Below are 14804 nucleotides of genomic sequence, written 5' to 3' on the forward strand. Positions count from 1 at the left end.
ACCTAGTGTAAAACATAAGAAATGAAATCCTGCAGTCTGCTCCCACCACCAGGACCACCGTGCCCCCCGCCCCCTTGCACGAAGCAGTCCTTCAACCACGCATCCACCCATTGTACATCTGCCCAATGGGTTCAGTCATGTATTGATATTCATCATGAATCAAGTGAAAGGGTAAGTTGACACTCTGGGCACAATAATGGGCAAGACGTGGAAGTGGTACTAATCAATAAATTTTATGTGGCATTAAAAAAAAAGGAAACTTAACAACATAACCTTTTGTTAAACACCCATGTGCATTCCCTTGGGGAATTACAATTTCTTGAGTTTACGCTTCCTACCGCTTCTCCATTGTGCATCCAGTGTGGCTTCAGCAGAGGTAGAGTCAGGCTGCTCAGATCCCTGCCCTGACTGCTGAGATGCTTTTGGCTTGTGCCCTCTGGGTTTTGGAGCCCCTGAGGGCCCTGCCAAAGACTGCTCCACCTGCACCTGTGCAGGGCCAAACTCAGCCATCGGGAGACGAGGCAACATGTCAGGTATTGGCTGAGGGGGCGGCAACAGATGAGAAGTGGGAGCGTTTTGAGTGGAGTTCCCACTTCCATGTCCCCTTTTGCCATCAACCCTCTCCTGGGCCAGCGCCACATCACTCCTACCTCTCTGCGGGAGAGCAACTTGGTGGAGATCAGTGACATGTTGTAAGGCACAGATACAGTATCTGTTATCCTGTTTAAGGTGGCAAACATCTCCTGCACTGCCGTGGTCATAGCCTACATGGACTCATTTGAGAGCCTTGCCTGAAGTTCCATAGGGGCAGCCACTCGCTCCACAGCAGACATTCTCACAATTCCCTGCACCACTAGCGATCGAGTTGGACTCCTCCATCCTCTCCGCCACTGTGGAGAGTGTGCGTGGCACATCTGTCAGTACCTGGCTAAGTTGCTGATGCACATTTGGCATTCTCCTTCTCAACGATCGCCCCCACGATTCAGCAGCTGTGTCTCTCTGAGCAGTGCTTAGAGACGATTGCGGCCACTGACGCGGACTGTCCAGAGCTGTCCCTGCCACCAGTGTCTGCTTATTCGTGAGGTGTGAATCACAGGGAAAACCCAACTAACTGTCTAACTGGACCCACCGAAGTGCGAGTAGTTGTGCTGGTACATGGCTGTATGGTCTGTGATGGTGCACCTCAGGAGGAATGATCTCCTCTGAAGAATCATCCTCATAGATGTCCTGCAACACTTGCTGTAGGCTTGAAGGCCCTGGAAGACAAAAGAAAGGGATAGGATTTAGTCGTAGCAAAGTCACAATCTTGACAATCACCATACTCAGTCTCCTCATCGTTCAGTCTTTGATGAAATAAAGTCAGCATATGTGTGTCAGAGATATTTGTAATTCTGTCACCATCTGTCTGCGAGTTCCCTGTCTCTCCATCTCTGACTGAGAGGGATGCAGATGTGCCACTTATCTCCAGGGTGTCTTCCCCTGCATCTGTGAGCTGGACCATTCGTGGTGTCCACCTCCAGTCCGCTTCCTCTCCCTTGCATTTTGCGCTCTCTTCTCCTATAAGCGGTGAAAACAGACCTGTGAGTGAGTGAAGGTCAAGTATTCGCCCAATGGATGCAGTGCATTCGTTGAAGGTAACTATGAGACAAATACATCACATTAATACATAAGGATTGGCGTGAGAGGGGTGGATAGATGAATTGGAGGGTGATGAAGTGCCTAGAAACTGAAGGCTAGGTGCTGCTGAAAGTTGAGTGGCTGTGTGGAGTCATGTGATGGAGAATTCTTAGCAAGTCAGAGTGAAAGGGAGCATGGGCTTAAAGCACAGGATGTAGTTGCTTCAGCAAATGTACTCACTTTTCCTGACCTGGTTAGGTCATTAAATCACTTCCTACATTGCATCCAAGTCCTGGGCATAGCGCTCCTGCTGCTCACCTCCTCAGCCACCTCCAACCACACCTTTTTGATGAATACCGCAGGCTTCTTCCTCCCATTGCTGGGGTAAAATGTATGTCCCTCCAAGATTTGCCCGTGCAATTCCACCTCCCCCACTCGGCTGCCGCCTTCAGATTAATATCAGGGCCATACTTTCCAGCACTGAGCGTTGGACAATGACCAGGAGTGGGAACACTGGTTGAGCTTTGTTTTTTTGTTGCCTTCCTGTTCCAGGAACACTGATGTTTATCATAATGTCTGGACCTGGCTTAAGGCAGCTAGCTCAGCACACACCCTGGATGGAACCTGCGGCCTTCCTGTCTACGTGGCTCAGCTCTGCATTCGACAGTGCACTTAAGGGACGTGCTCAGTTAATTTCAAGATATTACAGTACAAATAGAAAACCTTTTACACATAACACATGGAAACATGAACAACTTTGAAGGGAGTTGGATCCATTTCTTGGAATTTTGTTGCACATCATTTTTGGCAGCAGAGACCAACACAGTTGATTGATCACCTCATAAAATCATCCCGCTCAGAAATAAAAAAGTAATTTCTGTCAACATGGCAGCTGATACAGTTTTAATTCTTCTGCAACAATATTGCCGTCCCAATCCCTCTTTTAGTTTTCTTCTTTAAAATAATGAAATATATTATGGTTAATAGTTTTGATGCAATTTAATACCACTCATCTTACTGCCTAATAGCAAGTCTGGTAGTATGTATTGATTCTCTTTTTAAATAGACTTTTATAATGGCATGGAGCTGGCCAGAAATACCGGGATCTAACGCAGAGAAGGGAATACAGATGTGATTGAGTCCACTCAGCACATAGTTTGCAGAAAGTAATCACCAAGTCATAGCTCTGATACTCAGAAGAAAATTATTTATCAAGGAACATTATTTTGTGTCAATAGATTCACCTGTTAACATGCACCCTTTATAAGAATGTAGAATTGCGGTTGGCACAGTAGCATAGCTTGTTGTAACAGAAGGATGTGGATTGACATCCTTTGATTCTGTTCACAGTGAATAATCAGGGGATGATTTTACAGCAGAGCTTTGTGGGATCAAGGCATCTGACTCGCCACCTGTTCAATTTTCAGTCATTTAGAATTAATGGACGTCACATCATGCTACCCGCCTTGACCGAATTCCCAATATTTGTGCCCGTTGCGCAGTGCTCTACACCAAGAGCACTAAACCTTAAACTGTGTCCCTTAATCCAAGCTGTGCCATCACAGAAAGCTAAAACTCTGCTCAGCACAGACAGTGCTTTGACCGGCAATTACGTTTAATTGGCCATTTTGCTCCCGGCACACACAGCAGCTTCATAATTTTACACTGTCCGTTGTCTGGAACCTTGGGTGCGTTTAACAAACAAATGCACAACCATGTGACTGAAACAAAAGGACGTACACGATTGCTACTCGCCTAGTATAAAAAGAACATGGTGGGCTTTATCTAGGTGTTAGTAAGCAATTTCAGAAAAAAATGGAGGAACAGTACAAGTAACAGAAACCAGCAAAGACCTGCAGGTCACAGTAGATAAGGTGAGGACAAGGAGAATTGTTAAGTGGTAATGGAGAGCCACTCCAATAATGATCACATGCTCAAGTAGATATGGGAGTCCATTGCCTTGGTCGTAAACAGCAGGTTATATACCTGCAGAAATGAAGGCCATCCAAAGGTGTCTGACTTGAAGAAAAGCAACTAAGTGAGAATGGCTTATGCAGTATGCCATATAGCTAGACAGCCACTGATGCCAGTCAAAGTACGTTACAGGTGTCAGATGAGTTTGCTTCAGTATTCTAGTATACTTAGCCCGAATTTTTTAAAATTCGTTTATATGATGTGGGCTTCGCTGGCAAGGCCAGCATTTAGTGCCCATCCCTAATTGCTCTTGAGAGGGTGGTGGTGAGCCGCCTTCTTGAACCGTTGTAGTCCCTGTGGTGAAAATACTCCCATAGTGCTGTTAGGTAGGGAGTTACAGGATTTTGACCCAGCGACAATGAAGGATCGGCGATATACTTCTACGCCAGGATAGTGTGTAACTTGGAGGTGGTGGTGTTCCCATGCGCCTGCTGCCCTTGTCATTCTAGGTGGAAGTGGTCGTGGGTTTGGGAGGTGCTGCCGAATAAGCCTTAGTGAGCTGCTGCAGTGCATCTTGTAGATGGTACACACTGCAGCCACGGTACGCCGTTGGTGGAGGGAGTGAATGTTTAAGGTGGTGGATGCGGTGCCAATCAAGCGGGCTGCATTTCCTGGATGGTGTTGAGTTTCTTGAGTTGTTGGAGCTGCACTCATCCAGGCAAGTGGAGAGTATTCCATCACACTTCTTAATTGTGCCTTGTAGATGGTGGAAAGGCTTTGGGGAGTCAGGAGGTGAGACACTTGCTGTAGAATACCTAGCCTCTGACCTGTTCTTGTTGCCACAGTATTTATGTGGCTGGTCCAGTTAAGTTTCTGGTCAATGGTGACCCCAAGAATGTTGATGGTGGGGAATTCAGCGATGGTAATGCCGTTGACTGTCAAGGGGCGGTGGTTAGACTCTCGCTTGTTGGAGATTGTCATTGCCTGACAAAAATGTTACCTGCCACTTATCAGCCCAAGCCTGAACATCGTCCAGGTCTTGTTGCATGCGGACATGTACTGCTTCATTATCTGAGGAGTTGTGAATGGCACTGAACACTGTGCAGTCATCAGCGAACATCCCCATTTCTGACCATATGTTGGCGGGAAGGTCACTCCTGCAGTGAAGTCCTGGGGCTGCGATGATTGACCTTCAACCACAACAACCATCTTCCTTTGTGTTAGGTATGACACCAGCCAGTGGAGAGTTTTCCCCCCAATTCCCATTGACTTCAGTTTTACTAAGGCTCCTTGATGCCACACTCGGTCAAATGCTGTCTTGATGTCAAGGGTAGACACTCTCACCTCACCTCTGGAATTCAGCTCCTGTTGTCCATGTTTGGACCAAGGCTGTAATGAGGGTGGGAGCCGAGTAGTCTTGGCGGAACCCAAACTGGTGAGCAGGTTCTGCTTGATAGCATTGTCGATGAAACCTTCCATCACTTTGCTGATGGGGCGGTAATTGGCTGGATTGGATTTGTCCTGCTTTTTGTAGACAGGACATACCTGGGCAGTTTTCCACATTGTCGGATAGATGCCTGTGTTGTAGCTGTACTGGAACAGCTTGGCTAGAGGCGCGGCTAGTTCTGGAGCACAAGTCTTCAGCACGATAATTGGGATGTTGTCAGGGCCCATAGCCTTTGCTGTATCCAGTGCGCTCAACCGTTTCTTGATGTCACGTGGAGTGAATCGAATTGGCTGAAGACTGGCTTCTGGGGACCTCAGGAGGAGGCTGATATGGATCATGCACTTGGCACTTCTGGCTGAAGTTGGTTGCAAACGCTTCAGCCTTGTCTTTTGCATTCCTGTGCTGGGCTCCACCATCTTTGAGGATGGGGATATTCATGGAGCCTCCTCCACCCGTTAGTTGTTTAATGGTCCACCACCATTCACGACTGGATGCGGCAGGACTGCAGAGCTTTGATCTGATATGTTGATTGCGGGATCGCTTAGCCCTGTCTATAGCAAGCTGCTTCCGCTTTTTAGCATGTATGTAGTCCTGTGTTGCAGCATCCCCAGGTTGGCACCTCATTTTTAGGTGTGCCTGGTGCTGCTCCTGGCATGCTCTTCTACACTCCTTATTGAACCAGGGTTGGTCCCCTGGCTTAATGGTAATGGTAAAGTGAGGGATATGCCAAGCCATAAGGTTACAGATTGTGGTGGAATACAATTCTGCTGCAGCTGCTGGCCCACAGCGCCTCATGGATGCCCAGTTTTGAGCTGTTAGATCCGTTCTGAATCTATCCCATTTAGCATGGCGGTAGTGCCACACAACACGATGGAGGGTGTTGTTAGATCCGTGTATCTTAATGTTGTGTCCTTCAATAATCAGACAACAGACTGCAGGAATGATTCAACAGGTGTTACTGAATGAGGGTTACTCTAGAACTAACTGTACAGATCACTACTCAGGGTTTATATACAGGTGTGGTCGCTGCCGGTACTACAGTATACAGGAGCTGTAAAAAGTAGTTCTCCCCTTAAAGGTACATACATTACAATTCCTCCCCTTTTAGATTAACAGTACCATAACACTCATTTAACAATTAAATATCAACTAATTACAATTAACACTTTTAACATGCAACATTAGCTGAAAATAGTTTATTTATAAATTCAGTCTTTGGGGAGGCTTCCTGATCCTTTCTGGATAGCGCCTTTCCCGAGTGTCTTGCTCTTGGTGCGGAGGCGATTCTGGCACCCTGTCGTCGGTTGGTTCATCAGCTTCCAATGCTACTGTTTCTGGGGTAGATGCGACCTGTACGTCGGGTTCATCACCAGGTACGTTTGGGCGAGGCATGGGGTTGACTTGTTCCTGTGACTCGAGGATCTGGTCAGCATGGCGTCTCATGATGCTCTCCCCAACGTCCACTGTGTACAATAGTGGGCCCTGCCGTGTGCATATCGTTCCTGGCTGCCATTTTTCTGTTCGGTAGTCGCGGGCCAAGACTGGTTGCCCTACATTGAAGGTCCTTGTTGGCTTCTCATGGATGTGCTGGAATTGCTTACTCTCAACATCTCTTCGTACGTTTGGTCTGAGCAAATCCAGGCGAGATCTTAACCTTCGGTTAAAGAACATCATGGCTGGGGCCTGGTTGGTGACTGCATGTGTCACATTCCGGTAGGCGAACAGGAAATTGTCCACCTTGTGCTGCAGCGGAATGTTGTCATTGTACATAGCCTTTATTGCCTTCTTAAAGGTTTGTACGAACCTCTCAGCCAATCCATTTGTGGCTGGATGATACGGGGCGGATGTGTAATGCCTTACCCCATTCTTTTTCATAAATCTTCGAAACGCTTCAGACACAAACTGTGGTCCGTTATCAGAGCAAATCTGCTCTGGCAAGCCGTTCCTGGCAAAAATGGTCCGTAGGACTGCAATAGTTTTCTCTGTGGTGGTGGAGGACATTTTGATCACCTCAGGCCATTTCGAGTGCGCATCCATGGCTATTAAAAACATTGAGTCCATGAATGGGCCAGCAAAATCAATATGCACCCATTGCCATGGAGATGAGGGCCACTCCCATGGGTGTAGAGGGGCATGTGGTGGTGCATTTTGGACCCTCTGGCATCCTGAGCAGCTCTTTGTCAGGTCCTCGATTTGCTGATCGATCCCCAGCCAACACATAAGCCCTAGCAAGGCTTTTCATTTTCACCCCTCCCAGATGACCTTCGTGAAGCTCATTGAGCACTCTCTCCCTTAACTTGGTTGGAATTACCACTCGGGATCCACACATCAAGGTCCCCTGGCATACTGACAGCTGTTCTCTTCTGGATGAGAATGCTGGCAACAGTGAGTCGCCATGTGCTGGCCATCCCTTCACCGTCAAATCATATACCCGAGACAGTGTCGGGTCATTTCGGGTCTCCTTCTCTATACCAGCGTTAGTTACTGGCAAGCATTCAATTATAGTCGAATGAAATATTTTGACAGGATCCACTGCTGGTGCTTCCTCCGCAGTAGGCAGTGGCAGGCGTGATAGCCCATCAGCGTTTCCATGCTGTTTCATGCCCTTATACTCGATTTCATATTGGTGCGCCCCTAGAAAAAGGGACCATCTTTGTAGCCGTTGCGCAGTCATCACCGGAACGCCCTTCTTTGGATTAAAGATGGAGACAAGTGGTTGGTGGTCAGTCAGCAAGGTGAACTTCTGCCCGTGCAAATAGTGATTGAACTTTTTCACTCCCCACACTAGGCTGAGGGCCTCCCTGTCAATCTTGGAGTAGTTACGCTCGGCTGAGGTTAGTGATCGTGACGCAAAGGCTATTGGCTTCTCTGAGCCATCCGAGAATTTGTGCGACAGCACCGCTCCAATGCCGTAGGGTGACGCATCACATGCCAACCGAATTGGTAATGCCGGGTTGTAATGGGCCAATACCTCTTTCGATGTGATTAGTGTTTTGCTCTTCTGGAAAGCTCGTCTACATTCGTCACTCCACTTCCATGGCACCCCAGTTTGCAGTAGGGTGTTCAGTAGGTGTAGTATTGTAGACAAATTTGGCAAGAACTTATGGTAGTAGTTTACCAGCCCGAGGAACGACCTCAGTTGTGACACATTTTCCGGTGCTGGAGCCTTGACTACTGCCTCAATCTTCTCTGGGGTCTTATGTAACCCCTCTTTATCGATAACGTGGCCACAATACGAGATCTGTTTTCTAAAAAACTCGCATTTGGGGCGGTTAGCTCGGAGCCCATATTCCTGCAATCTAGTGAGCACCTGCTCCAGGTTGGCAAGGTGATCACTGTCATTTTCGCCCGTGACCAGGATGTCGTCCAAATAACACTGGGTCCCTGGGATTCCTTGCAGGACTTGTTCCATTGCCCTCTGCCAAATAGTAGAGACCTTTATGGGTGTTGATTGTGAGGTATTTTTTTGATGCTTTTTCTACCTCCATTTGCAGATACGCCTGGGCCAGATCAATCTTAGTGAAGCGTTTCCCTCCAGATAGCGAGGCGAAAATTTCTTCAATCCGCGGAAGTGGAAATTGTACGGTGTGAAGGACCGGGTTCACTGTCACCTTAAAGTCCCCACAGATGCGAACCTTCCTCGGTTCCCCAGGCGTGCTGCTCAACGACTTTTTCATCACAGGGACGATGGGTGTAGCCCACTCGCTCCAGTCTACCTTGGACAGTACACCTGAATGTTCCAGACTCTCCAGCTCTGCTTCGACGGCTGGGCAGATCGCATAAGGTACCGGTCTGGCCTTAAAAATTTTGGGCTTGTGTTTTCTTCAATTTTAATCATCGCTGTCATGCCTTTTAGTGTTCCGAGTCCTTACTGGAACACTTCTTTCGCGTCAGTTAGGATCTTTGACAGTCGCCCAGGTGTGACGTCGTCATCCTTTTTGTCAGCCACAGTCAGTGCCTGTATGGAATGCCAGTCTAGCTGTATCTTCCGGATCCATTCACGTCCTAGTCGTGGTGATGTTAGGGCTGATCCTGTGTCCAATTCCATTTTCACTTGGATTCCTGCTATCTTGAGCGTGACCCAGATAGTTTGGTGATCCTCCATTTTGATCACATTATGTAGTTTCAGACAACCCAGCTCCTTGCTTCCGGAGTCTGTATCACTCTTCTGTTCGTCTGAACTACTCTCCGTCACCTTATGTACCTTCTTGTACTTCTCCTGTGGAGATTTCTTGCTGCTGGTTTTCTTTCCCGACCTGCAGACTCTTGCTATGTGTCCTACTTTTCCACACTGTCTGCACACTTTGTCCTTGAACCAGCAATCATTATGGTCATGTGTTGTTCTGCCGCAGCGATAGCACTTCACTGTTCCATATGACATTTCATTTGTGCCATATTCTTGCGGTCTCCGTTGTATCTCTGCAGTGCCCCGTGCTGCTGCTTCGTGTGATACTGCCATGCTGGAAGCCTTGTCCAGCGTAAGATCCTTTTCTGATAGAAGCCGTTTCTGGATTCCTTCACTTTGAAGCCCACACACAAACTTGTCCCTTAAAGTATCTGCTCGTCCCATTCCAAACTGGCAGTGTTTCGATAGCTTGCGCAGTTCCGTTAAATACTCAGCATCACTTTCATCTTAATGCTGGTTCCTTTTGTGAAACTTAAATCTTTCTGCTATCAGCAGTGGTGTGGGGTTTAAGTGGTCCTGTAGGATTGACACTATGTTTTCAAAATCCTTTTCTACTGGCTTCTCTGGGGTTACTAGGTTTCGTAGTAAGCCATACGTTTTTGCACCCATTGAATTCAACAATACCAGCGCTTTCTTGTCATCTGGCACTTCATTTGCCTTGCAGTATACTTCTATGCGTTCGACATATGTCGTCCAATCTTCGACTTCATTGTCGAACGCTGTGATACTGCCACTCTTCGGCATTTTTGGGTGTGGTTAGACTGGCTTAAAATGGCATCTCCCGCGCTTTCCTTTCTTCCCCGCTGCGGCTTAAAATGGCGTCTCCCGTGCTTTCCTTTCTTCCCCGCTGTGGCGTAAAATGGCATCTCCCACGCTGCTGCCAACGCCGCTCTCGGCGGTCCTCGTGGCAAATGGCGATGCCCTGTGGGTTTCATGCGCTGCTCCCGCACTGCTGCCAACGCCGCTCTCTGCGATTCTCGTGGCAATGGCAGCGCCTCGCGTTTTCCTGCGCGCCTCTCTCCCCCGTTGACGCTGCTCGGCCATTGAACACCGGCTACGCTCTGCTCTCTCTCGTCTCTCTCCCCAATTGACGCCGCTCGGTCCTGAACACTGGCTGTGCCCTGTTCGCTCTGCCCTCTCTCTCTCCCCCGTCGATGCTACTCGGCCTTTTTCTGTGCCGCTCGGTCGGGCTCTAGCCCGTCGCTGTCCGGGAAGGGTCTGCGCAGTACCTGTTGCCAGCCCATTTCGCTGGACCACCGTGACTGGAAAGCCAAGCCTGGCTCTCGACAGCCTCCCCTGCGATGCTCAAATCTCCGCTGGATGACTGGGCGGTTGCCCGTGGTCGACGCCTGTGCTTCTGGACTCGACCTTCTTCCACTGTTCTCCAGGAGCGAATTCCTGGGAGGTGATGCAGAGTTGCAGGTAGGTTCGAATCTACCTCGTCGCCAATGTTAGATCTGTGTATCTTAATGTTGTGTCCTTCAATAACCAGACAACAGACTGCAGGAACGATTCAACAGGTGTTTACTGAATGATGGTTACTCTAGAACGAACTGTACAGATCACTACTCAGGGTTTATATACAGGTGTGGTCACTGCCGGTACTACAGTATACAGGAGCTGTAAAAAGTAGTTCTCCCCTTAAAGGTACATACATTACAGGTGTCCTCAGTGTGAAGACGAGACTTTGTCTCCACAATGACTGTGCGGTGGTCACGGCTACCAATATTGTCATGGACAGATGCATTTGCGACTGGTAGATTGATGAGGATGTGGTCAAGTAGGCTTTTCCCTCGTTCTCCACCACCTGTCACAGACCCAGACTAGCAGCTACATCCTTCAGGACTCCGGCAGCTCATGCAATAGTGGTGCTACCTAGCCACTTCTTGGTGATGGACATTGATGTCCCCCAGCCAGAGTACATTCTGTGCCCTTGCTACTCTCAGTGCTTCTTCCAAGTGGTGTTAATCAGCAGGAGGTTTCCTTGCCCATGGTTGACCTGAAGCCATGAGACTTCAGGAGTCACTGTTGAGGACTCCCAGGGCCACTCCTTTCTGACTGTATAGCACTGTGCCAGCACCCCTGGTGGGACAGGACATACTCCTAGGGATGGTGTTGGAGGAGTTTGGGACATTGGCTGAAAGGTATGATTCTGGGAGTATGACTATGTCTGGCTGTTGCTTGTCTAGTCTGTGGGACAGCTCTCCCAATTTTGGCACAAGTCCCCCAATGTTGGTGAGAAGGACTTTGCATGGTTGACTGCGTCATTGTCATGTCTGTAGCTGGTGCTGAGGTCAATACCAGGTGGTCCGTTCGGTTTTATTCTTATCATCGTGTTTCATAGCAGTTTGTTATGGCCAGATTTTCAGTGTGCCATGAGGCGGGCTTTCAGGCGTGCAAGGGGCAAAAATCCTGAATTCGGGGGTCCCGACGCCATCCCGCCCAAAACCCGCCTCCATGTAAGTTTCAAGGGAGGTGGGTACCCGCCCCGCACTGGGACCCACCTGTTATGTTCATTAATAACTAGACATTCTTATTATGAACACAGCTAGCTTTTGCTAGACCTTTTATTGAGCACATTTGGACTAGGTACTGTATCTGTGGAGACGTCCATCTTGACTGCACCCTTGTGAGTAGCCTAGTGCCTCATGGGTAATGTAGTCTTAATATCATACAGCTGGGTAGTGTAGTCTTATACATACAGCTATATACAGCTCTACGGCTCCACCTAGTGTCCACTATGGAATGACATGTTATTGATCATTACATCCCCCTTTCTTTGAGGTTTAACAAAATCAATATCAATCAACTTTCAAGAAAACAATAAAGATATCAGTAACACTTTTGTTATTGCTCTATAAACATAAACATTTTCAAAGCAGTCAACACATTCTCAAAGCTTTACATTGTACTCAAAGATTAAGTCTGTCAGGCTCTTTTACTTCACGTGTGGATCTTCTCAACATGGGTAAGTCTGATGTGTCTTCATGAGATTGTCCTGGCGGTGAATGACAAGATGCAGTTGCGGCATTGTCATCAATCTGCTCTTGTATAGATCGAGGTCTCCTTGCGATCTTTGCTTGGAGAGGGTTTCAGTGTTTCCTTCACTCTTCATACCATAACTCTCAATGTAGTCAATGCATTCTCGAAAAACTGCTGGCAGCTGGATCCCATCATACAGCATAGTCCTCTCAGCAGCCTCGGCTAATGGAACACCTGAGGTTGGCCTGAGGGAAGAAGGAGTATCCACCAGAACTGCTTCCTGCTCTGGTGCAGGCTTCTTCTTTTTCTTTTTCTCTTTCCACTGCTTAACAACATCTGCTGCAGTTATATCTTTGGACTTTTTCTCCTTGTGTTTTTCCTCTTTGTGTTTTTCTTCCTTTGGCTTCTCTTTGACCTTAAAGTCTTTTCCTTTCTTCTTGGAGAAACTAGGCTTTTTGAAGACATGGATACCCTTTGGCCTTTTCATCCTTGATGGGCTCTCTGCTTCATCACCTGAGTCATCTGGTCCACTTATGGCACAGTTTATACGGTAGACTCTCTTGACCAGTTCTATGTCTTCACAAGCTTTGTCACCTAGTATCGAATCAAGTCTTTCAGCCACAACAGAAAACATGAGATGATGCACTTTGTCTTTGACTGTCACTTTAAGTCTGCATACACCTAAGCTATCTATTTTCTGTCCATTATAGTCCTTCAGTAGTACTGACTTTTTCTGTATTTTGGGCTTTTCTTTCATATTGTTAATATCACTCATAATGATTAAGTTTGCTTTTGCCCCAGTGTTCAGTTTCAATGTAACTAATGCTCCATTTACCTGCAGTGGGATCATCCATTTGTCCTCTTTTACTGCATTAACTTTATGTTCAGCATTGTCTATTTCTGAGGGCTGCACATTTTCTGTATCTTTTTTGATATCATCACATGACACCATTCCTACAAAAAATGTCTCACTTAAATCAGTGTCCTCAATCACATTAACTCGTTGCCCTTTCGTCGTTTTAATTTTGAAAAGCATTGTTTGGCAAAGTGATTCTTTCCATTACACTTTGTGCACATTTTTCCAAATGCTGGGCATTGTCTTAACTGGTGTTTGTAACCACAGCGTTTACAATTAAAAATGTCATCCTCTGATTGCTTTTCATTTCTGTTCTGCCCACGTTTCTTCCCCTTGTAGGACACAGCACCGACAGCAGCATCATTATTGATTTCACTGAAAGTCTTCGCGTGCTTTCGAGCTAGCTCGCTGGCTTAGCATATTTTCACCACATTTTCCAAATTTAGTTTGGTTTCTCTCAACAGACGTTCCCTGAATTTTTAATCATGAATACCAAACACAATCTGGTCACGAATCATGGATGCTTTGAGCTCAGAGAAATTACATGTCTGTGCTTTCAGTTTCAGAGCAGTTATAAAGCTATCAAAAGCCTCATTTTGTTGCTGTGTCCGAGAACGGAAGATGTATCTTTCATAGGTCTCATTCTTTTTGGGAGAGCAATGTGCATCAAATTTTTTTAGCACATCTTCTAATTTTTCTCTGTTCTCCACTGGATTAAATACAAATGTATTAAATACCTCTATCGCCTGTGGGCCTGCAACCGTAAGCAGCAACGCTATCTTCCTTGCGTCTGGCTTCGTACTGAATCCGATGGCTGCAATGTAGAGTTCGAATTGTTGTTTAAAAATCCGCCAATTGTAGTTGACATTTCCCTCGTGATTCAAACGCTCTGGTGGCTTCAAATTCTCCATGTCGCTTTTCACAATTTTCAGCAGATCTTCACCACCCTGGTACCATGTTATGTTCATTAATAACTAGACATTCTTATTATGAACACAGCTAGCTTTTGCTAGACCTTTTATTGAGCACATGTGGACTAGGTACTGTATCTGTGGAGGCTTCCATCTTGACTGCTGCCTTGTGGGTAGCCTAGTGCCTCATGGGTAATGTAGTCTTAATATCATACAGCTGGGTAGTGTAGTCTTGTACATACAGCTATATATAGTTCTACGGCTCCACCTAGTGTCCACTATAGAATGACATGTTATTGATCGTTACACCGCCGACCCGAGACGGGAAGGGATTAGTGCCAATTAACTGTCTGTTAACAGGTAGTTAACAGGCAGTTTTTAGCCTAATCCGAATTTTGAGGGGTGTCATGTGGGATTCCCGACGGCTCCAAACCACACCAGGTTAGAGCAGGCAGGCCGTCGGGTTGAAGGACTTGGAGGGGTCGCAATGTCGGTGTTCAGGTGAGTGATGGGTGCGTGAGTGCAAAGGTAAGTGTGTTTGGTGTGTATAAAGTTGTGGTGTATGTGCCTTTAAGAGCCCGTGTACTGTAATGCCGGTAGTGGCCACACGGGCTATATAAGCCTGTATAGTGTCTTGTATCTTTTAGTTCACCTCCAGACTTTGTTCAGTAAACACCTGTTAAACCAACTCCTGCATTCCGTGTCTCCATTAACACACAGATACAACAGTGGCGACAAATTGGAAATGGACTTACCTGCAATTCGGCAGCACCTCAAGGAGATCGATTCCTCAGACGAAGGTCGAAGAAAAAAAGAAAAAACTGTGGTTTCACCAGCTAGCCGGCTGGTGGCAGGTACTGTAATAATCCTTCCTGGGCAGCGGGCTGGGGC

At 47.1% G+C, this 14804-nt stretch overlaps 1 pseudogene; it reads right to left on the bottom strand.

Moving 5' to 3' along the window:
- Positions 1 to 309: 309 nt before the first annotated feature.
- The window catches only part of LOC147112927 (uncharacterized), a 92928-nt pseudogene continuing 78433 nt past the window's right edge, over positions 310 to 14804 (bottom strand).

Source organism: Somniosus microcephalus, chromosome 9 (assembly GCF_052327205.1).
Source record: "Somniosus microcephalus isolate GS21.2 chromosome 9, FLI_Smic_1.0, whole genome shotgun sequence".
NCBI classification, from domain to species: Eukaryota; Metazoa; Chordata; class Chondrichthyes; order Squaliformes; family Somniosidae; genus Somniosus; species Somniosus microcephalus.